This window comes from Hemicordylus capensis, chromosome 3 (assembly GCF_027244095.1).
Source record: "Hemicordylus capensis ecotype Gifberg chromosome 3, rHemCap1.1.pri, whole genome shotgun sequence".
Taxonomy (NCBI): domain Eukaryota; kingdom Metazoa; phylum Chordata; class Lepidosauria; order Squamata; family Cordylidae; genus Hemicordylus; species Hemicordylus capensis.
Window position 1 is genome coordinate 254,599,161 of NC_069659.1, and position 25,026 is coordinate 254,624,186.

The window sequence follows — 25,026 nt, forward strand, 5'->3', positions numbered from 1 at the left end:
AGTGATGAGTTAACTTTTCATCTGAAGTATGACAAGGATAATTCAAGCTGCCATGCTGGTTGTTTAATGTCCTGTTCCAAAACAGTCACTGAAAGAAAGGAAAATGAATCCAAAGACCACCGAGCTGGACTAATTTCACACACACTAAAATCCAATCCATGAAGCCATCATCAAGTAAAGTTTCTACCGCTAAATTCCTTCATAGCAATAAGACCAAATTTGATCAAGGAACCATTTTCTTATTTCTTTTGTTATTTAAGCCACTTTGAAAACATTTTTTTGTTGAACAGTATATAAATATTAACAAAAATAGTGTCATGCCAGCTTAAGCAGGTTCCATCCTCTGCCATGGAAGGCTCTGTTGCACCATGTATTATATATTATATCCCTCTCTTCCTCTGAGGAGTCCAGAGTAGATAAACATAACCATGTTTATCCTCACAACAACCCTGTGAGGTAGGTTAGGCTGAGATATAAATGACCGACCCAGAGTGACTCCGTGAGTTTAATGGCTGAATGGGGATTTGAACTCAGGTCTCCCCAGTCCTAGTCCAACACTATAACTATTGCACCACACTGGCACTTTATACATGCTCAAAGATTTTTCTTTTCATTGTTTCCTTTTCATATATCAGTAAATCATTTCAAACACAAAGTTTTTCAGTTGAGTTCATTCACATATTCAGCCACCACTACAGTTATATATACATTTGTTGGAAAGGTGGTTTAAAAAAAACAAAAAACAAAAAAAACCTATGTGTGAAGGATTCCTTACCCATGACCTGAAAAAACTGACTTTCACTGACTGACATCCTGAGTAAAACTTGTGCATGAAGTCAAAAGAAGCATGCATATAGCAGATGCGCTCCTGCTTCTACAGCAGGAGGGGGGTGATTTTTGCTGATCCCCACTTCCCCTAGAAGTGCCTTGTTCAATGTGCAAATATTTCCCTGAGGGTCACACTACCCTCAAGGTCATATTTTGGGATGCACAAAAATGACAATCAAAGACTGGCATGAGTAAATACAGAAAGAAAGGAGAAACACACACAACAAAATAATATTTCCTGGGAGTTAAGAAACAAGAAATAATTCTAAGTTAGTCTGGGCCCTTAATGAGTTTTCAGTTGCACTTAAAGTAGATAAATATACCTAAGAGAAGAAAGGGAAATATCTGACCCTTTCATAAAAGAGATGTTTTCCTCATAAATGCAATAGGCTGTCATTTAAATCTCATATAACCAGCTTCAGATGTGAATCTCTACCAGGAACATGCAAAATCACAGCTCCACCTTGGCTGTAATTTTCCTTGAAACCTGTCTGTATACAATGAAAAATGCTAATTAATAATAATTGGTCAAAGAAAACAAATTATCAAAGATCAGACAGATAGCCCTTTTTAACAAGGAGCAAATATAATTTAGGTATCTTCTCTTTTTCTCCACTTGAAGAGTATATCTTGACAATACTTCTCACATCCACATGGGTAAGTTTATCTAAAATATAAATATCCCAGATAATCTTCTCTCCCACACAGACAAAAACTCAGAAGAACAGTCACAGTATGAGCAAAGGCATGGGAGGCAGAAGTTATTCACACAACCAAATTCTTCTGTATGTCCAGCTCACAGCTTAACCCATTTACTAAGGGTCAGTTCACATAACTGCTCCTGTAAAGTGATGTGCAAATAGGTTTGACATCAAATGTGTTCAGTGTTGAATTGGTTCGCAACTGTTTGGGGTCGAACTGAACCAACCCCTGTTCGCGCCAACCCCAGACCAACCAACCCCCCAGGGGTTTGCGAGGTTGGTTGGTTTGTTTGTTTGTTTGTTTGTTTGTTTGTTTGTTTGTTTGTTTTTCCACTTACCCCCTACAGGGAAGTTGTTCAAGGTGGCGGGGGGGTTGTCTGCAGAGGTTCCCAGGCCACACAGAGGCCCATTGCTCAGGCATGGTGGCCTCCAAAATGTGTCATGCCCATACCTTGCAGAGGAGGTACGGTGAGTCCTCTGTTGCCATATTTGGCTTTTTAAAAGCCAAATTTTGGGTTACGGCCCATTTGACTCATGAGTATACCCCTTAGGTTCTGGCCACACTGACAATGTGAAGTGGAGGTGAGGTTGGCAATCCTCCATTAGAGCAACAGGAGCTGTGTTCGTCTGTCAGGCCACAGGAAGAAGCGGAGGCAGGCCAAACTGAGGCTGCAGTTCCCAAGGGACCATCAGAAACAGAAAGGAGGGGCGGGGTCTGCAGTCAAACTTGGAGATGATGGATGTAGAAGCAATAACTCCCCAGGAAAGGCGGCATATTAGACGTGATGCCCAGCTGCAGGCTCCAAGGCATAATCTGTGTCTCCGTAACAGGACAGATAAATGCTGAATCTACAGCAGCTGGCTGTGGGAGTTGACCAATTAAGTCAGGCACTATAAATCAAAGCCAGGCAGTGAACAGATTTCTGGTTAGCAACGTGTCATTCTTGGAACATTGCTGCAGCCCCAGCCTTTTGACTCTGAGGGATTCAAGTTCCGTGGTGGCTTTAGAGTTATTGGCTGTTCCAATAACCCTTGTTCCTTGCTCATGACCCAGACTGCCATGCCCAGTCTGCATCCTAGAGTGGAGAAGACCTTGCTCCTGTGTTGAGCTCTGGACCCAAGGAAACCTGGTGAGTGGCCCAGGCTGTGGCGGGAGGCAGTTTGAACCTGATACTTCCAGTAAAGTATTATCTTGTGTCTCCTTTGCAGATCAGGGAGGACTCCAAGGAGCTGCCTGCGACCCTGCCCGGGACCTCAACAAAGACACGAGAGAGACGGGCCGGAGAGGACGCGGAGGAATTTCCAGCGGCCCTGACAAAGACTTTGACTCGGACACTGGATAGACAGGCTCCTAACAAAATGGCCGCTGTGCCGAGGGGGGAAGGAGGCCAAATTATGGCTTAAGGGAGGCCAGTGTGGAGAGGGGAACTCAACGGACCCCCCTCCCACCACCTCGAACAACTCCCCCCGAGGGGTAAGTGGGGGAAATTAAACACCAAAATAAACTCGCGAACCTCTCCCTGGACCAGACCGAATCAGGCGGGAGGGGGAGGATTCAAGAGTGTGCTGGACTGAATTTGCCCAGTCTGGGTCCAGTTCAGACTTGAACCAAACTAGACCAGCCGGTTTTGTGCACACCCCTACTCCTGTAGTTATGTTAATTCAGCATCCATGTTACTAGCCATACTTGCTACGCCATCTTGGGGATGCTTCAGTGTGCTCTAAACCTTAGCCTTTCAGCCATTCCCTGTCCTTGGCCTGTTTGGGAGAGAAAAGCTGGCTGCATTCCAGACAGAAGGTCGTTCTGGCAAGGCGTTTTCCTAAAAAGTGCTCTCCAGGTTTATTTGCAAAGAACTTCAGCAAGAGGGGCATTTCAGAGGAAATGCCCCTCTCTGACTTTATTATCATAGAGCATAGGCAGAAAGAGATGTAGAACAGATCCAATTAGGGTTGAAAAGAGACAAAGGGGAAAGGAATGCAAGCCCTCTTCCTCCTATGTACTCTGATAAGCTCAAGGTTAAGCCAACCTTTCTATCTTGTTACCTTCCTGTCATTATCAGAACCAGCAAGTATATGCCAGAATGTGTGATGTGCCTTCATCACAGGTGATTGCCCAGAGTGGTCACTCTTTCATGAAGTTTTCTTTGTCCAAAGGAGCATACAGGGAGCCATTTGATATAACCTAATCAAAAACCAATATTCGTGCCTTATCATGCCAGGAATCATTATCATTATCATCATTTTTATTTGTTAGATGCCCCATCACAAATTGCTTCCTGGATGGCTCACAACACAGATTAAAATATACAATAAAAACACATAAAACATTAAAGCATAGCAGACAAAAAAAGAGAAAAGAAAATATAAACACAATACAAAGCAGTTGAAAAACTCATTTTAAAACTAGTTAAAAATCATATCAGATCTGAAAATGAGAATTTAAAAAGCCTAAGTGAACAAAATGGTTTTTACCTGGGATATAAAAGAACACAGTGATGAAGCCAGGCAAACATCACTGGGGAGGCTATTCCATAAACCGGGTGCAACCACTGAAAATGCCCTCTCCCTAGTAGCCACCTGCCTCACTTCATTTGGCAGGGGCACCCAGAGGAGGGCCTCCAAAGAAGATCTTAAGGTCTGGGTTGGGACATATGGGGCAAGGCTCTGTCTCAGGAAATCCGGTTCCAAGCCATTCAGGGCTTCAAAGCTTAAAAAACCAGCACTATGAATTGGGCCCGGAAAGTGACTGGGACCCAGTGTAGCTGATGAAGCACAGGTGTAATATGCTCAAAACATCCAGTCCCAGTTAATAATCTTGCAGCCCTATTTTGTACCAGCTGCCGTTTCCAGACCATTCTCAATGGCAGCCCCATGTACAATGCATTGCAGTAATCTAAGTGAGATGTTACTAGAGCATAAATAACTGTGGCCAAGCTATCTCTGTCCAGGTAAGGTCGCAGTTGACGTATCAGCTGAAGCTGAAAAAAGGTACTCCAGGTCACAGAGGCCACTTGAATGAGCACCCCCAAGCTGAGAACCTAGTCCTTCAAGGAGAGTACAACATTCATCATTCACCTGGACAGAGGAACACAGAGGAAACACTGACCAACAGTACTTCTGTCTTGTCTAGATTGAGTCTCAGTTTATTCACCTTCATCCAGTCCATTACTGAATTCAAGCACCAGTTCAGGACAGTCACCGCCTCACCTGCGTCTGATGCTCTTGATGACCTCTCCCAGCGGTTTCATGTAGATGTTAAACAGCGTAGGGGAAAGAATGGAATCCTGCAGAACCTCATAGCATAACTGCCAAGAGGTTGAGCAGTAGTCCCCCAGCAGCACCTTTTTGGGAACAGGCTTCAAGGTAGGAGAGGAACCACCTCCAAACGGTGCCTCCCACACCCAGCTCGGCCATCCTATTCAAAAGGATACCATGGTCAATGCTATCAGAAGCCACTGAGAAATGCAAGAGAAGTAACAGGATTGCACTCCCCCATCTTTCTCTCTGCATAGGTCACCCCACAGGGTGAACAAAGCAGTTTCTGTTATAAAGCTGGGCCTGAAGCCCAATTGAAATGGATCTAGATATTTCATTTCCTCCAAGAATGTTTGGAGCTGGTCAGTCACTACACGCTCAAGCACCTTGCCCAGGAAGGGAATATCAGTCACAGGCCTATAGTTCTTTACATCATATGGGTCCAGACTGGGTTTATTTAGTGATTGAATAATAGCTTCCTTCAATGAAGCAGGGACCACTCCCTCTCTCAATGAGGTGTATAGAACCTGCTGGACCCAGCAGAGCCAGCGTGGTGTAGTGGCTAGAGTGCTGGACTAGGACCAGGGAGACCCAAGTTCAAATCCCCATTCAGCCATGAAACTAGCTGGGTTACTCTGGGCCAGTCACTTCTCTCTCAGCCTAACCTACTTCACAGGGTTGTTGTGAGCAGAAACCTAAGTTTGAAGTACACCGCTCTGGGCTCCTTGGAGGAAAGGTGGGAGATATAGATAGATAGATAGATAGATAGAGATATAGGTATATGAAAATTCCCTCCCTATTAGATTTAATAAGCCATGAATGGCAAGGGTCTAGCATGCATGTGGTTGGCAGAACCTGACTAAACACCTTGTCCTCATCCTTGTGGACCAAGAATTTGTTTCTTTGTTTGTTTGTTTGTTTGTTTAGTACATTTATATACAAAAATGTCCCTGGGTGGTAATTGAAACCACCCAAAACTAGCAAAACTAGACTAGGTTTTACTCTGAGCACCTCTCCCAAAGATCCTGCGTCAGCCGTGATCAACTCATGGTGAATACAAGCGAATTTACCCTCAAAGTGCTGTGCAAATGCATCACAGCATGCTACCGAGGGTTCTAATACATCTTGTCTAGGGCCAGATTTCAGAAAAGCCCCACTGGACAACACTGAAAGGATGCAATGGTAGACAAAAAAAAAATCATTTTCTTCTGTTCCATCATTGCCACAGAGTAGGCTTGATAATGAGTTCTAACCTGTGTTTGCTCAGACTCACCCCGAGTTTTCCTCCACTTATGTTCCAACCATCTCTCAGCGTGCTTCATCTCCCTCAGCTCAGGTGTATACCAAGGTGCTTCATGGGCTCTGCTTTGTGAGAGAGGGCACTTGGGACAGTCAACCACCTGAGCTATCTCTCCATTCCAGAGAGCAACTAGAGCTTCAACAGGAGTGCCTGCTAGGGATGTGCACAAAACTAGTTTGCCCGGTTCAGTTTGAATTCGAACCAGGTTTGAACCAGGAGGGGAAGTTTTGGTTTTGCTCAAACCTCCCCCTGCTTCGGTTCAAATTTGAACTGTTTTGAACCAATTCGAACTGGTTCAAACCTCCAAAAGTGAGTGGGGTGATATCTGGCACCCATGGGTACCTACCACCCAAACCCCAAAGCAATCGGACATTCGTATGATTTTTTATGAATTTTTGAAATTTATTTTCATTTTTTCCTCATAGGGTATAATGGGACTCGAACCAGCCCATTATTCCCTATTTTGGAGCACCCATGGGTGCCAACAACCACCCAAACCCCAAAGCAATAGGACACTCCTATGATTTTTTTTGAATATTTCAAATATTTTTAATTATTTTTCTCATAGGGTATGATAGGACACGAACCAGACCATTATCCCCTATTGTAGAGCACCTAGGGGCCCGAAAGTGGGGTGGGTGGTAGGCACTCAGGGGTGCCAATCACCCATGAAACCCCAAGGCAATTGGACACTCCTCCGATTATTGGTGAATTTTAAAATATTTTTGAATTCCTCATAGGGAATCATGAGGATTGCAGCAAATGTATAGCTTCACGTCGGGGGCAAAGGGGTGGCCTAGAGCAGAGTGTGGTGGATGGTAGTGCCCAAGAGAGGCAAGGAAGCTATCAGAATTATTTGAAAGGAATTGGGCAAAGGGCTGATTTTTAATAAATTTCAAAAATTCATAAAATGAGTGTCCAATTGCTTTGGGGTTTGGGTGGTAGGTACCCATGGGTGCCAGCTACCACCCTACCCACTTTTGGAGGTTCAAACCAGTTCAAACCAGTCTGAACTGGCTTGAATCGAACCACCCCCAGTTTGGTTCAAATTCGAACCTGCAGCTCGAACCTGATGGTTGGTTTGGTTCGAATTTGAACCTTCAAACCACCCCGGTTTGAATTTTAACCAGTTCGAATTCGAACCGATTCGCACATCCCTAGTGCCTGCCGTACTAGCTGGAATACCCCACCAGAACTCTCAGGAATCCATCAGAGTCCATCAGTCTCTGGGGGGTGGACCATTTTTATAGGTCCCTCACCCATTCAGAGAGGTGTAGCCACTAAGACTGTAAAACACAGAAGGAAGTGATCTGACATGCAGCCCCCGAGCTCTCCAGCCCCCGCCAGCTCCGTGATGGAGCCGGCAATTGTGTGGGCAGCCGATCTGGCCACCCAGGTCTCCCTCCCCACTCGTATGCAGGGAGTGCGGGCTTAGCCTGCTCTCCCCACTCACGGTTCTAAACTGGGTCTCACTGACCGTGAGACCTGGCTCAGTGTGCCCCACATCATTCAGGTGCACCCACTGAGCTCGCTTTATGCTTGAGCTTCCCAGAGAGAAAGAATTCCGCAGCTAGATTCAGGTAGATATGAAAAATACTTTCACTTTTCCCCTTTTCTTTCACCCTCAAGCCCCTATCCCCCTTCCCAGTACAATAACTTGGTAAACATGCTGCAAGATTAACAACCTCTTTTTCATTTCCTGTACCCCCATTATCCCTCAATAAGCCAACTCTTTGTTTTCAAAGTCACATCTCCATTCTCTCTTCTCCTTCCAGCATCTCCACACTGCAGCCACAGTCCCACTGGGCTTTGATTATTTTCATGCTGTTCATGGATCTACACCCATTTGACACTAATTTCCCCCACTTTAAGCAAAGCATAGACATGAGCCGTGGCAATTGGCACATATCCAGCAGACCCTGGTAACATCCACAGAAGCCCTATTCAGACATTAAGTTGAATACTCATACAAGTGTACAGTGTACACAGGTACAAATCCATACTTAGGTACATTTGTGCACACATTATATGAACCCAAGGTACAACAGTTCACCTCCTGTCCATACCATGCATTTCAGGGGCCTGGTCCAAGGTTCTGTTTTAAAATGAATGCAGGTATACTTTGTACACTTTTTTATACTTTGTATACTTTGAACAGATTGTACACTTATACAACACAATGAGGCTTTTCTCAGGTGTAGCCAAGACTGGGCTAAGGCAGCTGAGCCCGGGCTTGGCTGTCCATGAGAACCTGCAGGAGCCAACTGACTCCCGGCAGTGCCTCAGTGGAAAAACCCAGCTAAGTAGCCCGCCTCTTAAATGGGGTTAAGGGGCAAGTGCTCCCTTAGCTTCACTTCTTGACTGTGTGTCAGCACTTAGCTGCTTTCAGCCGGTGTTGTCACACTGGTGGGTGCCCACCCGTCACTGGGGAGATTTCCGACAATGCATCATTCAGTGCATTGTGGGATTTATGGGGGCCAGGACGACGCATCCCAGCCTGCACACTTCTGCACTCCCTAGGGCAGTGGTGGACCATCTGGGCACGTGATGCGCGTGCCCAAACAGTCCTCAGCGATCGTCTTCAGGGAAGGTGGGCTTCTGCAGCCTTGTCTGCCTCCCCGTCATGAGAATGACTTCAGTGTCTGGATAGGGTTAGAGATGCTCATGTGATTGTCCTGATACTGTAATGTGCAGGAATGATGCTTATGTTATGTCTTCATGAAAATATTGCTTGAAGCTCAGGAAATAACCATTATTAAACAACAACCATCATTCTTTCCTCATAATTAGGAAGCGGGTGTATTTTGAATATTAGTTCAACTGTGCAGAGATTTTGCAGAGCATAGCCCCAAAACTCAACCCACTTCACAAAGGAAACAAAAGAACAACCATGAGTGTGAACCTGGCTCTAATCAGCTGTTACCGAACCAGGTCTGGGCAGTTTTACAAATACTGGTTGAGGTGCAAGTTGGGAGTGCATGCGAATGATTGCACAATTACTTTAGCACTTACCAAACAGGAAATCAATTCAACTAACGTCTTGAACATGCCAACTTGCTATGTGAACTGACAGAAAATTTGCAAAAAAAACCCCAACAACCCAGGAATAGGCAGGTCAGGATTCAAAGATTACAAGCAATTCCATACCCCACCACTTCCATAATCAGCCTGTGGATTGTCATAGCCTCATCAAGAAGCTGGACTTGCAGTTAACTTACCCAAGTAACTCACCAAATTCAAGAGGCCTAATTTTTCCACCACCTCTGAAACAAACCTTCTGTGCCCTGCTGTGGAAGTCCCTGAAGCAGACAATTTGATTTTCTTTTTAGATAGCCACCTATTTCCACTTCCCTGGTAGATAAGCTCTCAACCTCAGTAAATTAAATGTCCTCTACATAGGAAGCCAGTATTTGAAATACAGTGAACAACTCCTAGTAATCTTTTATTCATCTTCTTAAAGATTACATTGATAGTAGGCCTTGTAGGAAAGCCAACCTTGATTAGCCAGAGTTTCACTCCAGGAGGTCCTGTATGAAACCACACTGTGCAGAGTTACAAATTAGTCCTTTAACTCAACCATGCAGCACAATTTATGACTTATACTTCCTTAAACTGCAGAAATATGAAGTATTGCATATTTTATCGAAACAGTACCAACATATTTATCATGCTACCAAACAGTACCAACATCTTGTCCTCCCTGCCCTAGCCTTAGTTTTCTCTGTCTCCAGGTATATATGTTGTGTCAGCACACAGCACACACAATCATCTTTCAAACCAGCACCCCATCTAATTTCACAGATGGGAAAGGGAAGCTGATGGAGAGTGACTTAGATTAAACTACACAGCAGATCCATATCAGATTTAGGATATGCTTCCTAGTTTTAGCCCTTAAAATTCTATCCACTGAGCCACAAATGCTCACATGGAATTCAGTGCATAAAAATAATGTTGATTTTAGAGAAGATGCACACACACACAACCCCCTTTTTAATTTGTTGGAATAAATATTGCATTGCCATTCATCTTTTCCTAATTACAGTTTTATTAGTATACACCTAGCATAAGCAATAAGTACAAATGCCAAGTGCAGCACCCCAACATTTGGGACAGCACCCTTAGCTTGCCAATAGGGGTGTGCATGAATGGTTCATCCGGAATTGTTTCCCTCTAACCGGGACCAGTTCAAAGGTTTGATCATGGACCAAACCAGGGGTGGTTCGGTCCATGATCAAACCAAATCGAGCCCAGTTTGAGTGAACTGGTTTGGGACAGTAAAGGGCATTCCTGAGGTGGCAGCAGTGAGACAGGGAAGAAAACTGCTTACCCCGGCCACACTCTGCCTCTCACCCTCCCGGAATGGATAGCCCGCTTCCTCCTCCTTTACTGAGCCACCAGCCTGGCAGCAGCATAGTTCTAGCTTCCATGCATGCACAGGGGTCACAACAATGCGCACAGGCCAGAACCAAGCCTATGGAAGCATACAAGCTGATTGAAAGAAAGCATTGCACTCCATCCAAACATACAAAATGTTTCTGCTTCTCAGGCAGTCAGGTTGAAAACATCCTGAAACAAATGAGCTTTACCCCCTGCTAACTGAACAAAAGAGAAACCTTTTAAAAGTGGTTATTCTCTTTATTTAGCAGGGGGAGAACAACTGGCACTATCTATCCCTAGCACAGCATCCCTCAGTGGCTGTTGCTGGTGTCTATCTTATGTTTCTTTTTTTAGATTGTGAGCCCTTTGGGGACAGGGAGCCGTTGTGTGGAAAAGTAGTTCCTCTTGTCAGTCCTAAACTTCCCAACCTTCAGTTTCATGGGATGACCCCAGTTCTAGTGTTGTGGGAGAGGGAGAAAAATTTCTCTTTGTCCACTCTCTCCACTCCATGCATAATTTTATAGAACTCTACCATGTCTAAGTTGTTGTTGTTGTTGTTTTATTCAGTTTCTATACCACCCTTCCAAAAATGGCTCAGGGCAGTTAAAACAGAGAAATAATAAATAAATAAGATGGATCCATATCCCCAAAGGGCTCACAATCTAAAAAAAACAAAAAAACCACACACAGGATAGACACCAGCAACAGTCATTGGAGGTACTGTGCTGGGGGTGGATAGGGCCAGTTACTCTCTCCCTGCTAAATAAAGAGAATCACCAAGTTAAGAAGGTGCCTCTTTGCCAAGTTAGCAGGGGTTGCCCCCTTTCCAAAGCAAAGAGACCCAGACGCTGTAGCCTAGCCTCATAAGGAAGGTGCTCCAGGCCCCTGTTCACCTTGACTGCCCCATTCTGCACCTTTTCCAGTTCTACAATATCCTTCTTAAGATACGGTGACCAAAACTGTATGCAGTACTCCAGATGTGGCCGCACAATAGATTTGTACAAGGGCATTATAATATTTGCATTTTTATTTTCAGTTCCCTTCCTAAGAATCCTTCCTTATAATGGAGAATAAACTTCCTAATATAATAAACTTTAATGGAGTTATAATAGTTATAAAATATCATATCATATCATATCATATCATAATAATATAATATAAAGTTATAATAAACTTCCTAATGGAGTTGTCCTTTTTCACAGCTGCCATGCACTGAGTCCACCACAACCCCAAGATCTCTTTCCTGGTCAGTTACTGACAGTTCAGATCTGTTGGTGCAAAAGTCCAAAAGAAGCTACCCATTCCAGTTAGAGTGCAGAGTTTAGTTGTTGTCGTTATTTAATGAACATGCAAAGAGATTGTTGCACAATCTAAACAAAATAGATTTATTGGTGAAGTACATTTGAGATAGGAAAGCCCTAGTCCTGGAGGGAAGAGCACTGACTCACTGACGAGTACCTGAGGAATCAAGGCAGGGTTTATAGAGTAGAGGCAAGCGGGGACAGTAAGGAGACCCTCACTAACTACCTCTACTCCCAATGCTCCTAGTGGTCATTAGGATAGTTGGTGCAAAAGTTCGATGCACTGGAACGCCATCTCCAACAAGATCCCATCAGCGTATATGTGAAGTTGGGGTTTTTTGCCCCAATATGCATCACTTTACACTTGCTCACCCAGTTAGGAGAGATCTTTTTGGAGCTCCTCACAATCTGTTGTGAATTTCACTACCTGAAATAGCTTTGTGTCATCTACAAATCTGGCCACTTCTCTGCTTACAACTTCTAGATCATTTATGAGCAATATAAAGAGCATTGGTCCCCTGGGGGGACTCCACTTCCTACTTCCCTCAATTAAAACTGTCCATTGATTCCTACCCTCTATTTCCTGTCCTTCAACCAGTTACTCATCCACACATGAACCTGTCCCCTTATCCCATGACTGCCTTTGGTGGGGAACTTTGTCAAAAACTTTTTGGAAGTCCAAGTACACTATGTCAACTGGATCACCTTTATCCACATACCTGTTGACACTCTGAAAGAGCTCCAAATGGTTAGTGAGGCAAGATTTGCCCTTGCAGAAGCCATGCTGGTTCTCCTTCAGCAAGGCCTTTTCTTCTATATGTTTAACAATTTTGTCCTTAAGTATGCATGTCATCATGTTATCCTTTTAGCATACATTCTAATATCTGAAAGTGTAATGGAGAGTTCTCAACCTAGGCATTTTATAACCTAGGTATTTTATATTAGATTTTCAAATTTACTTATGTAAAAGGATTGTTACAGAGCAGTTGACAGAGTTAGATAGAAAAAAAAATAACATACAAACACAAGATATTTGCAACACTGAATTTTCCCCTTTTCAGTCAACCCAAGCTCAGATATTTTCTTGACTTTCTGTTTCCCTCAGCACTCATATGCATTGCACTAGCAGCTCCTTGTGAAGCATCCAAAGTAACTGGCTGAAGAATTCATAGGTTCCCTATGGGGCTAATTTAAGAACACCAGTAGCCAGAGTTGGAAAGAGCAGACATTTAGGCTAGAATTTCCACCTGGGCAGCTCTTCTATCTGGTCATTTTTCTTCTAGGTACACCTCAATATTAAGGGGGAAATGTTTCATTTAACTGGGCTACACACTCCCCATTTCCAAGCAGTGAGAAGTTCCAGGGGCAGTGCTACAGGGGTTTAGTTTCCTTTGGATCAGAGAGCACTGGAGTCTCATGGTGTCTACAGTTGATTTATTTACAACTATAGAAGCACAGCATAGTGGAAGCAAACAGGCACTCCTTCAACAGGCAGCAGTTTCCTAGAGAACAACTTGTGCAGCCCAATTCAGTGCCTATATCCCCAGTGCCAACTAACGCTAACTAGCAACTCTCATGTTGCTTTCGGCCTCTTTCCATCTCTGTTTATTCCAACTGACAATTGCTGTTTCTCACATACACACCTGCCGAACACTTGTCTCAGTCCACATCGCTAAACCTGACTTGACCATTTTGGAGAACATCCACATCCATTAAGGAACATTAACATGTCCTAGCATTTTGTAAAGGCCCTGACCACTCATTGACTGTGTTCAAAACAGCCAAACTCATAACAACTATAAGCAAATCTAGCAACAACAGCAGATGAGCTACCCTCCCTTCACCACATACAGGTGAAACTCGGAAAATTAGAATATCATGCAAAAGTCCATTAATTTCAGTAATGCAAATTAAAAGGTGAAACTGATATATGAGACAGACGCATTACATGCAAAGCGAGATAAGTCAAGCCTTAATTTGTTATAATTGTGATGATCATGGCGTACAGCTCATGAAAACCCCAAATCCACAATCTCAGAAAATTAGAATATTACATGGAACCAAGAAGACAAAGATTGAAGAATAGAACAATATCGGACCTCTGAAAAGTATAAGCATGCATATGTATTCAGTACTTGGTTTGGGCCCCTTTTGCAGCAATTACTGCCTCAATGCGGCGTGGCATGGATGCTATCAGCCTGTGGCACTGATGAGGTGTTATGGAAGACCAGGATGCTTCATTAGCGGCCTTCAGCTCTTCTGCATTGTTGGGTCTCATGTCTCTCATCCTTCTCTTGGCAATGCCCCATAGATTCTCTTTGTGGTCAGGTCAGGCGAGTTTGCTGGCCAATCAAGTACAGTACACTGTATACTTTTCAGAGGTCCGATATTGTTCTATTCTTCAATCCTTGTCTTCTTGGTTCCATGTAATATTCTAATTTTCTGAGATTGTGGATTTGGGGTTTTCATGAGCTGTATGCCATGATCATCACAATTATAACAAATTAAGGCTTGACTTATCTCGCTTTGCATGTAATGCGTCTGTCTCATATATCAGTTTCACCTTTTAATTTGCATTACTGAAATTAATGGACTTTTGCACGATATTCTAATTTTCCGAGTTTCACCTGTAGGTTTTCCTTTGGGAGAAGTGGCAATCCTCACTGGTGTGTGTTAGAACTCCCATTTTTAAAGTCCTCCAGTGGAGTCCAAAACACTAGCACCTATCTTGTTAAATTTGCAAGAGTTTGCCAGTAGTTAAGCCTAATACAATCTGCCTGACCTTTTCCTCTGCACCCCAAACATCAATGTTCCTTTTTTGGAGTGGCGATTTAAACAGCTTATTTGACTGTCAGTGATGAGGAGCTACTGTGAACTGGTCAAAAGAGAAAAGGAACACAAAACACAGTTAAATAACTAGCTGGAGGCATTAAAATGACCAATTGGTTTTAAACACTTTTCTCCTTCGAGGCATTGGCAATAAGCCTGAAATTTTATCTGCAAAAATCTTAGCAAATAAAAACACAAGCACTCTCTTCATGCTGAAAGTTAATTCTTTGTTACAATAAGAGCAGGCAGAAATACAGCAGCATGGTAAATTATTAATCTGACTATATTCTTGTAATCAGAGCTCATCACTTCATTATCAGTGCTTCCAAGGACTCAGAATGAATACAAAACTGTTTTCTCTTCCTTCCTTCTTGGCCTGAAAAATGCAAGCAAAACAGGTTTTCTTCAGGTTTAAAACTCAATAATTGAAATTAAAGTATATTCTAGAAAAAGCAGGTAAGAAGCTCTGAAAATGAGAAATGTCTCCTGGGTTGCACATTTACTTGCAGTCCTATCCACATTTACACAGTGAGAAAGCCTCACTGAAAGCAGATTTCAAAAAAAAAAAAAAAGGATAGTATCAGACTGCATGAGCAAAAGACTGACATTTCCCAAGACATACAGTCAAATAGACAGTGTTCATTCAGTTGGGACAGAACACTGTTCTCTCATTTCTGTGGTACTGGAAACCTTATGTGATGTAATATCTCTTTGTTCCCAGACAACTGAATGCAATGATTGAGCAGCTAGTTTTCTAGAAACCAGCAGCTTTAAAAGATCCCATCTCTCTTCCTTTTTTCCCCCTTGTAGAAAACAAGAGGTAATTTTAGACTCAATTGTTTCCCTCAGTAGATTCTTAAAATAAACACTGCAACATCATTTCCATAAGGTTTACCAGAGCAGAGTACATGAACATCTGTGATTTCACACAAAAGGAGTTCTCTAACTCAAGAATATATAGGGATTGGCTTTGGTTTTTTTAAGAATGGTCTTATTACTCAAAGAAACTGTCAAGAAGCAAGCATGCCACAGAGATAAAAGCAATTTTAAGGTTGTCAAGAAGGGTTTGCCAGGTTTCTCAGATAGCCCCTCAAGGATCCTAGAAATATATAGTGCTGAAAAGTAAAAGTAAGGGAATTTTGCTACTCCTCGGTTAATGATCAGTTACAAAACCATATCCAAATTGACAAACATAGGAAAATATTAGAAAATTATTTGCTAGTCTGTGACCATACCAAAAAAGATTGATTGATTGATTAGGAAATCCCAGAAGTTCAATGTATCCCACACCTTAGAAAAACTGAATTTTTCATTGCAATTAAGTAGATCTGAAGACTACCTCAACTTTAAAGTTCTAGGCAGTAAACAATGAATCTTAAAACATACATCATGTACTGTTACAACTGGTGGGCAAACCCTTTTGTTAAGCAGATTTATTTATAACATCCAGAAAGTGTACTTGATGTTTCCTCAATTGGAGCTATTGGGAAATATCAGCGCTTTGAGAAGATGACCTCACCCTGACTATGGGAAGAAGCTTGTGTGAGTGTGAAGAAAAAGCAGTTTGGAACAGAGTGGTAGAAGGAGAAAGTTGAAGGCATCTTAGAGTGCAGGACCTCTCTCTGGTTATCTGTCAGGTAATTTTTCTGCTGCCTTGTAGGAAAGCATAGACTGCATGTCTTTGCCTTTGCTCTATTTGTAGATCAACCAAACATTACAAAAACACCATGAGGGTATTCACATGACTGCGTGGGAGGGGAGGCACACGGGCGGGGGGAAGTCTGCTCCAAACTTACCTCCCCGCAGACAACAATGAAAATGTTATTGGGAGCATGGGCCACACTCCCAGACAATCTGCGCTGTGCCAAGCAGCACGGATCTCCGGAGGCCAGAATGACAAATTCTGCCTTCTGGAAATCCCACAATACACTACTCACTGAGCACTGTGCATTGAGGAATTTCCCCATCAGACGGGCACTCTAGGCACCCATCTCTGCGTCACACAATCCTGGCAGCCAGGCTAAGGGAGCGCTCACTCCCTTTAACCTTGGCTAAGAGCAGGGTTTCCCAGTGTTCCACACGATAAGCCTAACCCAGGCTAGTCTGCCTCGCCAGGACTAGGCTGCTTATGAAAGCAGGCTTCATAATTCTCCTCTCCTATAACGAAAGTCAAACCCATGTATCACTGCTCCTTGGAGCCACTCATGGAACTCGGGAGCCTGTACCAGTATATAAAGATATTCGGGACTGATTCTCTCACTCATGAGTAAATGAGAGATGTTACAGAAACAGTTTGTCTTGGTGTTGCAGACAGCACCCCTCAATGTGATTTGGAGTTGCAGGCTTGCATTTTTGAAAGGGTGGTATATAATCAAATAAATAAATAAACCTCCATTTTGGCTACTTGAGCTCACGGGCTTGTGAACTCTGCACATGCCCATATTTGGCAAATATGCAGTTAGGTTGCTTGGCACATGGGGAGGCACTGCCCAAGGACAGGTTAGCAAACAACTGCAGGGACACCTCCATTGCCTCTCTTATACAAAAGGGGAGGTAGCTAACAAGCAGACTCGGGTCAAAGAGACCTTCACAAGTGGAATACCTAACCCCTTACGCAATGGGATTAGCTTTGCTAATTGCTTTCACAACTACTCAGATAAGCATGGCACATCCCTGAGTCTCCTATCACCAAGTGACTGAGCTGTCACGGACTCAAAACAGGATCCGGAGAGGAGAGCTGGTCTTGTGGTAGCAAGCATGACTTGTCCCCATAGCTAAGCAGGGTCTGCCCTGGTTGCATATGAATGGGAGACTTGATGTGTGAGCACTGCAAGATATTCCCTTCAGGGCAGAAGGTTTCAAGTTCCCTCCCTGGCATCTCCAAGATAGGGCTGAGAGAGATTCCTGCCTGCAACCTTGGAGAAGCCGCTGCCAGTCTGTGAAGACAATACTGAGTGCGATAGACCAATGGTCTGACTCTGTATGTGGCAGTTTCCTATGTTTCCTATGTTTCCTAGGATCATTAGAAAAAGAAACCTCTCTCTCTTAGGAAGAGAAGCCCCCATCTCCAATAACGCATTTGAGCTCAACCATACAGTACCATATACACACCTCTCCACCAGCCATTCCAGCTTTTGTTCCTTAGAGAGCACACCCACTTGATTGGTTCATGCAAACATGAACTTCTTTGTTACACACGGGTTTCAGATCCTGCAGTCAGGGCACTTGACTTATGCATTGCCTATGTTTCTGAGTACAAATACAAATGAAATGTTGTAAACATTCAGTTGACAGACACTAGTGTGTGTGTGTGTGTGTGTGTGTGTGTGTGTGTTTGTTGTTGGTAGGGTATGCCTATGGCTGGATGGCAGAGCAATCATAAAACTGCCATGTTTTATGCATTTATGCACTTCATTATCTTTTCTTCTTATTGAAAGTACTTAAAGCTTTTTTTCTTCCATCTGTGTTTTTTGTCTTACACTTATTTCACTCACATATTAACATTGCCAATGAACTACTGACCATCAAGCCATATTTGCTTAATTAGAGCCTGCCCTTTTTTTCATCTATAATGGTTTATCTAATGATCACTGAAGGCACTGGGTCCTGTTGCCAGCCCTATTGAAACACAGAAGTGTGAAAAACCCCATAACTGATGCTTGGTAGACTATTGATGCTCAGAGAAGGGAGAAAATAGAACATACATAAGTGAACAAAATGGCTTACACACACACACACACACACACACACACAGAGCCCATGGGAGACTGACTCTCAACTTTGACTCATAAAATGTAATGGGAGTCATTGGCTAACATCCTAACAAAATACACAGGCTTGAAAGGAGTACAGGGACACAAGATAAGCCCTTCTGCAACTCCCTCAGCCCCCCATGCACATGTGTGTTGCACAAGAGCCCATAGAGTTCTGAGCACTGCCTGTGTCCCGGAAGGGCCCTATAAGATCGGAAACACATCACTGAGCCTCAGTGAAGGGTCTCCAAACTCTGAGGGCTCTTGTACAACAGCGCATGCTCAGGGGGACTGGGAGAGATGCACAAGGGCTCTTGGCATGTCCATCCTGTCTCACAACGCATGCACACTTCATTAGTCAGGATATAAGCCACTGCAAAGTGAAACAACCCCAATCTACAGAGCCCTTTCCTGGGTTTGATATCTTAGTGAAGTACTAGGGCAGGTACTAGGGCAAGTACTAGGGTAGGGGGAAAGCACCCTTCGCTCTTCAGTTTTTTGTTGAACTACAACTCCCAGCCACAATAAACTGAAAATTATGGGAGTTGTATTTTAACAGCTGGAGAGCCAAGGAGGCCTGCCCCTGTACTAGGGTATTCTAGAACATATATAGAGAGAGTGGGGGGAGGGAGAGAGAATGGATTTTTGGTGGCATATTATCTGCAACTGGCCAGAACATTGATGTAATGACCCATTCTGGGATGTGTGTGTACCAGTTCAGAACACAAGGACACTAAACTTCAATTTGTATTAATTATTGTTATGTATTTATTATTTATTTGATTTCTATATTGCCCTTCCAAAAACAGCTCAGGGTGGTTTACACAGAGAAATAACAAATAAATAAGATGGATCCCTGTCCCCAAAGGGCTCACAATCTAAAAGAAACATAAGCTAGACACCAGCAACAATCACTGGAGGTACTGTGCAGTGGGTGGATCTGAAGTGTTCCATAAAGGATTTGAACACTTGAACAGTCATACTTCAGAATTTTTAGAACATTTGACCTCAAGATTCCGTACTTCAAATGCTGGAACTGTAAATCCGCAGCAGCACAGGGCACATTCCCTTTCTTAATATGCACACTGGTTTATTACATTTTACACAACCAACAGAAATGCAATAAATTTTGAACAATTAACTTTTTGTAATCTGTACCTAACATGTGGGCACAGGGAGGTTTGTGTTAGAACTGGATTCCAATTAGAAAGCCTTCTAATCTCTGTTGAAATTCCTAAGTGTTTCTTTCCTCATAGAAAGGATGTTCACTGCTCAAGCTACTCCTGACTTTCAGAGCTGCAAGCATGTTATGAATTTAGAAACAACTGAACTATTGCCAAGGTAATTATTCTTAATCCTGATTTTGTTTGATCAGCCTCATTCTAGAAAAACAGCAATCCTGTTATGTGTTTATTTAAGTAATTTACATGTTGTTTACATCAAAACTAAGCTCTCTAAGTTTTTCGCCAGGGGAAGGTGATCTCATGACTACAAGCCAGACTACTGGAACAATTTCCAAATGAAGTTGCTGCAATCCAGTACTCTTTTGTGGGTTAAAAAAATGAAAACCATTAGGGAAACTCAAATATTTTATAAATTCAGCCAAATAATGTAGTCCCAGACTCAGATATTGGTGATTTTTTAGCACAACAAAAAACTTTCTAGAAGGGAAAGAGTTCAGCAAAGGGATGTATGGAACTTGTTCATTTTTCTATGCAGGTTTTTCCCTGTTTCACTTCATAGTGTTAGATATCCACAGAAACTCTGCAGAGTGTTTCAACTATTGTTGACAAGTCTGCACAGAAGTGTGGCAACTAACACCCTTCGTGACTATGCTTTGCTCAAAATGGGGGAATTAACTTCAAATGTTTGCAGACCAGCCCACAGCTATATTAAAATACCTGAGACAGTTAGTTGTGGTGTGAACACACTGGAAAAGACAGAAGAACATAAACCCGTGACTTGAAAACAAAGAGTTGCTTTATGGAGGGGTAACATGGCTACAGGCCACCTTAAGTGGCGCAATGGGGAAATGCTTGACTAACAAGCAGAAGGTTGCTGGTTCAAATCCCCACTGGTATGTTTCCCAGACTGTGGGAAACACCTATATTGGGCAGCAGCAACATAGAAAGATGCTGAAAGGCATCATCTCATATTTCGTGGGAGGAGGCAATGGTAAACCCCTCCTGTATTCTACCAAAAGAAAACCACAGGGCTCTATGGGCACCAAGAGTAAAAATCGACTTGATGGCACACTTTAATAACTCTAGTAATAGAGTTTGGCAGACCTACTCAAGATGGCTAAGGTGGGTCCTAGAGCACGATGTCATAACCCTGGGAAGAGGGGTCAGAGGTCTGAGGGTGAAAGAAAGAGAAATAATAGAGCCATTTTTCATATCTACCTGATCTAGCTGGGGTTCTTCTCTCCAGTTGACTCAAGCACGTGGTGATCTATGCACAAGAGTAGCATGCATGGGAGTAGTCCAGGATACAGAATGCCAGAGATCAGTGCAAGAGGAGGTGCAAGAGATTGATGCCCTTTTAGGAGAAGCACTTCTAGCTGGGAAAGTAGCCTGATTGAAGTCCATGGGGGATGATTGAAGAGTTGCTGCATAATCTGAAACACTATAGGGTTTTTGAATGCTTGTTCCATATATGGCATGAATATTGATTATTGATTATTCACCTGAGTGTTTCTCTTGTGTGCTTCATAAACAAAAGAACTGATTCACAGATGATTGCTGAAGGCAGAAATCTGAACAGAAATGGTAGGAGGACACATCGCTCTCTCTGGCCTTACTCACCAGTCTTGTTAACAACAGAGAAGGGAGAGTGAAGAGTTTCTCCTTGAAACTTGTTATCAACAGAGGCCCATAGTGAAAGAAGGAAGCTAGAATTCCTATGTCTTTTGTCTCTTTTATTCTTTTGATTTGGTCTGTTCCAAATCTCTCTGTATACACTCAGATGCAATCAGAGGAGCATTTCCTTTAGTCTACTACAGTCTGGCAATGACCTGGGGGCACCATGGGCAAATGTATCAGAACGACCTGCAATTTCTGGAATGTAGCCAGCTAAAGCTTCCCTTCCAAAACAGGCTAAGAAAGGCAATGAGGTGAGTCTCACGATCAGTGGAGTTAGCGGGGAGATCGGGCTTAGCCTGCTCTTCCTGAAGACGAGCATGCCGGCCGCTCACATGACTGCCGGTTCCTTCATGGAGCCAGCAGGGGCTGCGTGGCTCCCGGAAGTTCCAGGATACCCCGCATGAGCGTGTTTCAGCCTCCCGGATTGTTTCAGCCTCCCGGCAGGGGTCTCCTCATGTGTTGCTGTGGCGCGGCAATACACGAAAAGAATGATGAGGTTAAGGGAGTGCTCGCTCCGTTAACCTCAGCTAAGGGGAAGGGTACTTTGGGAGGTTTGCTGTCGGGAGCTGCGCGGCTCCTGTGGCAGGAGACGATCGGCAAAAAACAGACTAGGCTCCCTTCGCCCACTTTTTGCCGACCGCGAGAATCTCCTCAATGTCTAAATGGCTATGTTTCTCTTGTGTGGGAGTTTATTGAAGCACACAAAAATGGGATAATGAGTGAGTCTGGTTACAATGAGGCGATTCTCACAATCGCCCAAAAGCAGGCTAAGGGAGCCTAGCCCACTTTTGGGTGACCGTGTGCTGCAACGGGAGCCGTGCAGCTCCCAGCAGCTGGCTACCCTAAATACCCCTCCCCTAAGACAAGGTTAATGGAGCGAGTACTCCAATAACCTCTTCTTTTTGCTCATGTGTTGCTGTGGCGTGTGGCAACACATGAGTAGACCCCCTACTGGGAGGCTGTAAGCCTCCTGGGCTTGGGGGTCTCTCCAGAATGCCTCGCACACTTGCACGGAGGCTGCGCGGAACTTGTTCCATCCTGGAACTTGTGGAGGCTGCACGGGCCCTGATCCCCACAGCCCCTGCTGGCACTTTGATGGAGCTGGCAGTCATTTGGGTGGCTGATCCACATGGGCGGCCGATCCCAAGGCTAAGCCCGCTCTCCCCACAAACCCCCTTATGGCAAGTCTCACTGATTGTGAGACTTGCCTCACTATCTGTGTCATTTCTGACCAGTTCTGCCTATGCATGCATTTCCCCCCATTGTGCTTACCTGCGCAATGGTTTGTGAATTCAACTACTCCAATACTACTTTGCCCCTGGTGGTGCAGTGGTAAAACTGCTGTCCTGTAACCAGAAGGTTACAAGTTCGATCCTGAGCAGGGGCTCAAGGTTGACTCAGCCTTCCATCCTTCCGAGGTCGGTAAAATGAGTACCCAGAATGTTGGGGGCAATATGCTAAATCATTGTAAACCACTTAGAGAGCTCCGGCTATAGAGCGGTATATAAATGTAAGTGCTATTGCTATTGCTATTGCTATATTACAGTCATCTCTCACCAACCACTAGGAAACCATTCTGGCAAAACCTCACCATTGGCAAATTTGTGGTTGGCGAGGCATTAAAGTCTATGAGAAACAGGGGGTTAGGGGAACCACAACTGCAAAAAGACCAAAATAAAGAGGAAAAAACAGAACAAACTGCTAAAAAATCCTGTAATATCATAGGAACATAGGAAGCTGTCATATACTGAGTCAGACCATTGGTCTATCTAGTTTAATATTGTCTTCACTACGGCTTCTCCAAGGTTGTAGGCAGGAATCTCTCTCAGCCCTATCATGGAGAAGCCAGGGAGAGAACTTGAAACCTTCTGCTCTTCCCAGAGCAGTTCCATCCCCTGAGGGGAATAATTTACAGTGTTTAAATTTCTAGTGTCCCATTCATATGCAACCAGGGTGGACCCTGCTTAGCTAAGGGGACAAGTCATGCTTCCTACCACAAGACCAGCTCTCCTCACCTAGAGTCACCATGAAGAATGAGCAGATTGAACCTCTGGAAAAAAATTTAACCCCACCCCCCAAAAAATCACTCAAAAGCATTTTAAATTGGCAAGAGACAGCAAAGTCAGCAATGGTCACCAAGAGGAATGAGCAGAATGAACCTCTGAATCTCACCCCCCCCCCAATTGCTGAAATCTCCCCCAAATCACTAAAAAAAGCCTCACCAACTGTGGATACTTGGGTCATGGTTGACAAGACCTGTCACAATTTCCTATTCATGTATACTCAAAACTGCAGTTGGTAAAACCGTGGTTGGCAAGGGATGACTGTATCTAGTCCTGTGCAAAGGCTGTGAAGTGGCAAAGCTGACCAGCTTCCTTGCCACCACTACCAGCTCAGGAGTTGGCAAAAACACCCTTCATTATTATGCAGAGGTGAAACTGAAAATGGGGTTCAATTTTCACTTGTCAATTTCACATCTACAATTCAGGAACTTCTCCTTACTTACTTACTGCTGAGGTAATTCTGCAACTTTGATTCACAAATGCCCAATATTGTAGAAGATAATATGCATCCAGCGACATTTATTCCTTTCCTTTAATCAGCATATGCAAAACTTTGTTCATCCAGGCACATTTCCCCCCACAGATATTGTATGCATATTAGTTTATTCTTGCATTACACCCAGTTTACAGAAGTCAGTCGACCAGGCAACACAGACAGCATACATCAATTACTCTAAGCTGACTTAGAGTAATTACATACATTCTATTATCAATTTGCCATGAGTTTTAATTGTTGCAACCAATAAAATAGCTGGTCTTTTTCCTGCTATATAAGGCCTACCCTGGAAACAAAACAAAACAAAAATGAACAAACAATTGTAGTAGTAGTAGTAGTAAGAAGAAGAAGTTGTTGTCATCTAAGGATCTTCCCAGATAAACTTTCAGCATTGGAAAAACACGTGCTTCACATAACCATAAAGTAGTACTTCCCCAGACCCACAAGGGCATTGACATTTGGTCATAGGAATTCCTGCCAGATGAGAAAATGTTAAAGCAAGCCAATGAGAAGGCAGTCAAATTTAATAAATAAGGTGCTAGAAACAAAGACAATTGAACAGAAGGACACATACAAAGAGGAAAACAGCACTTTGTGATTGAAGCCATAAGCCATGTTCAGGCATTCAAAAGAATGCTGCCAAATATGATTACAGCTGCCTAAAGGGAATTTGATGTCCCACCCCTGTCTGTCCATTATCTCCCTCTGCTCACCAAACAAGCAGTGTTTGTGTGAAGAGGGAAGCCCTGTAACTTGATGGCAGACATGATTGGGGGCCTGGGAGTATGCGTTTTGCTTTAAAAACACTAAGGGAACAACTAATGCCTGAGAAATACCAACAGTAGACCATTTATACTGTCAGGTGTGTTAACATTCCTTCTCATTGCTCGAGCACCAATCAACAACTCCCATCATCTCTCGCAATGCAAGAAAATGATCTTTTGGCTTTGCAAGTACATCTGCTATCATCTTCTCCACTGGACCAGACTCTTTCAACTCCACCATACTCTTTTCTTGTATATCACGTACATAATGGTATTTTATCTCAGTATGCTTTGTTCTAAATTTTGTCTTCTCCATTTGTGGAAGTGATCTATAACTTTGATTGTGCTCAAACAATTCAGTTGGTTTCGGTTCATCAGTTCCAAAGCCTTGCAACAATTTGTGCATCCATGCCACCTCCTGGCAAGCCTGAGTGGAAGTGGAATATTCCACTTCCATAGAGGAAAGAGCAACAGTGTTTAGTTTTTGACTGCATCAACT

General features: G+C 43.5%; 1 long non-coding RNA gene across 3 annotated transcripts in view; it reads left to right on the top strand.

Annotated features, from left to right (window-relative positions):
* The window catches only part of LOC128349132 (uncharacterized), a 59,195-nt gene that overhangs the window by 17,069 nt on the left and 17,100 nt on the right, over positions 1-25,026 (top strand). For 2 of the 3 annotated variants that reach the window (XR_008318574.1, XR_008318573.1), the window contains exons 2-4: positions 2,739-3,003; positions 16,042-16,228; positions 19,600-19,684. This is a non-coding gene — a long non-coding RNA (uncharacterized LOC128349132). The remainder of the gene's footprint in view (positions 1-2,738; positions 3,004-16,041; positions 16,229-19,599; positions 19,685-25,026) is intronic. The other variant, XR_008318575.1, reaches the window with a different exon arrangement.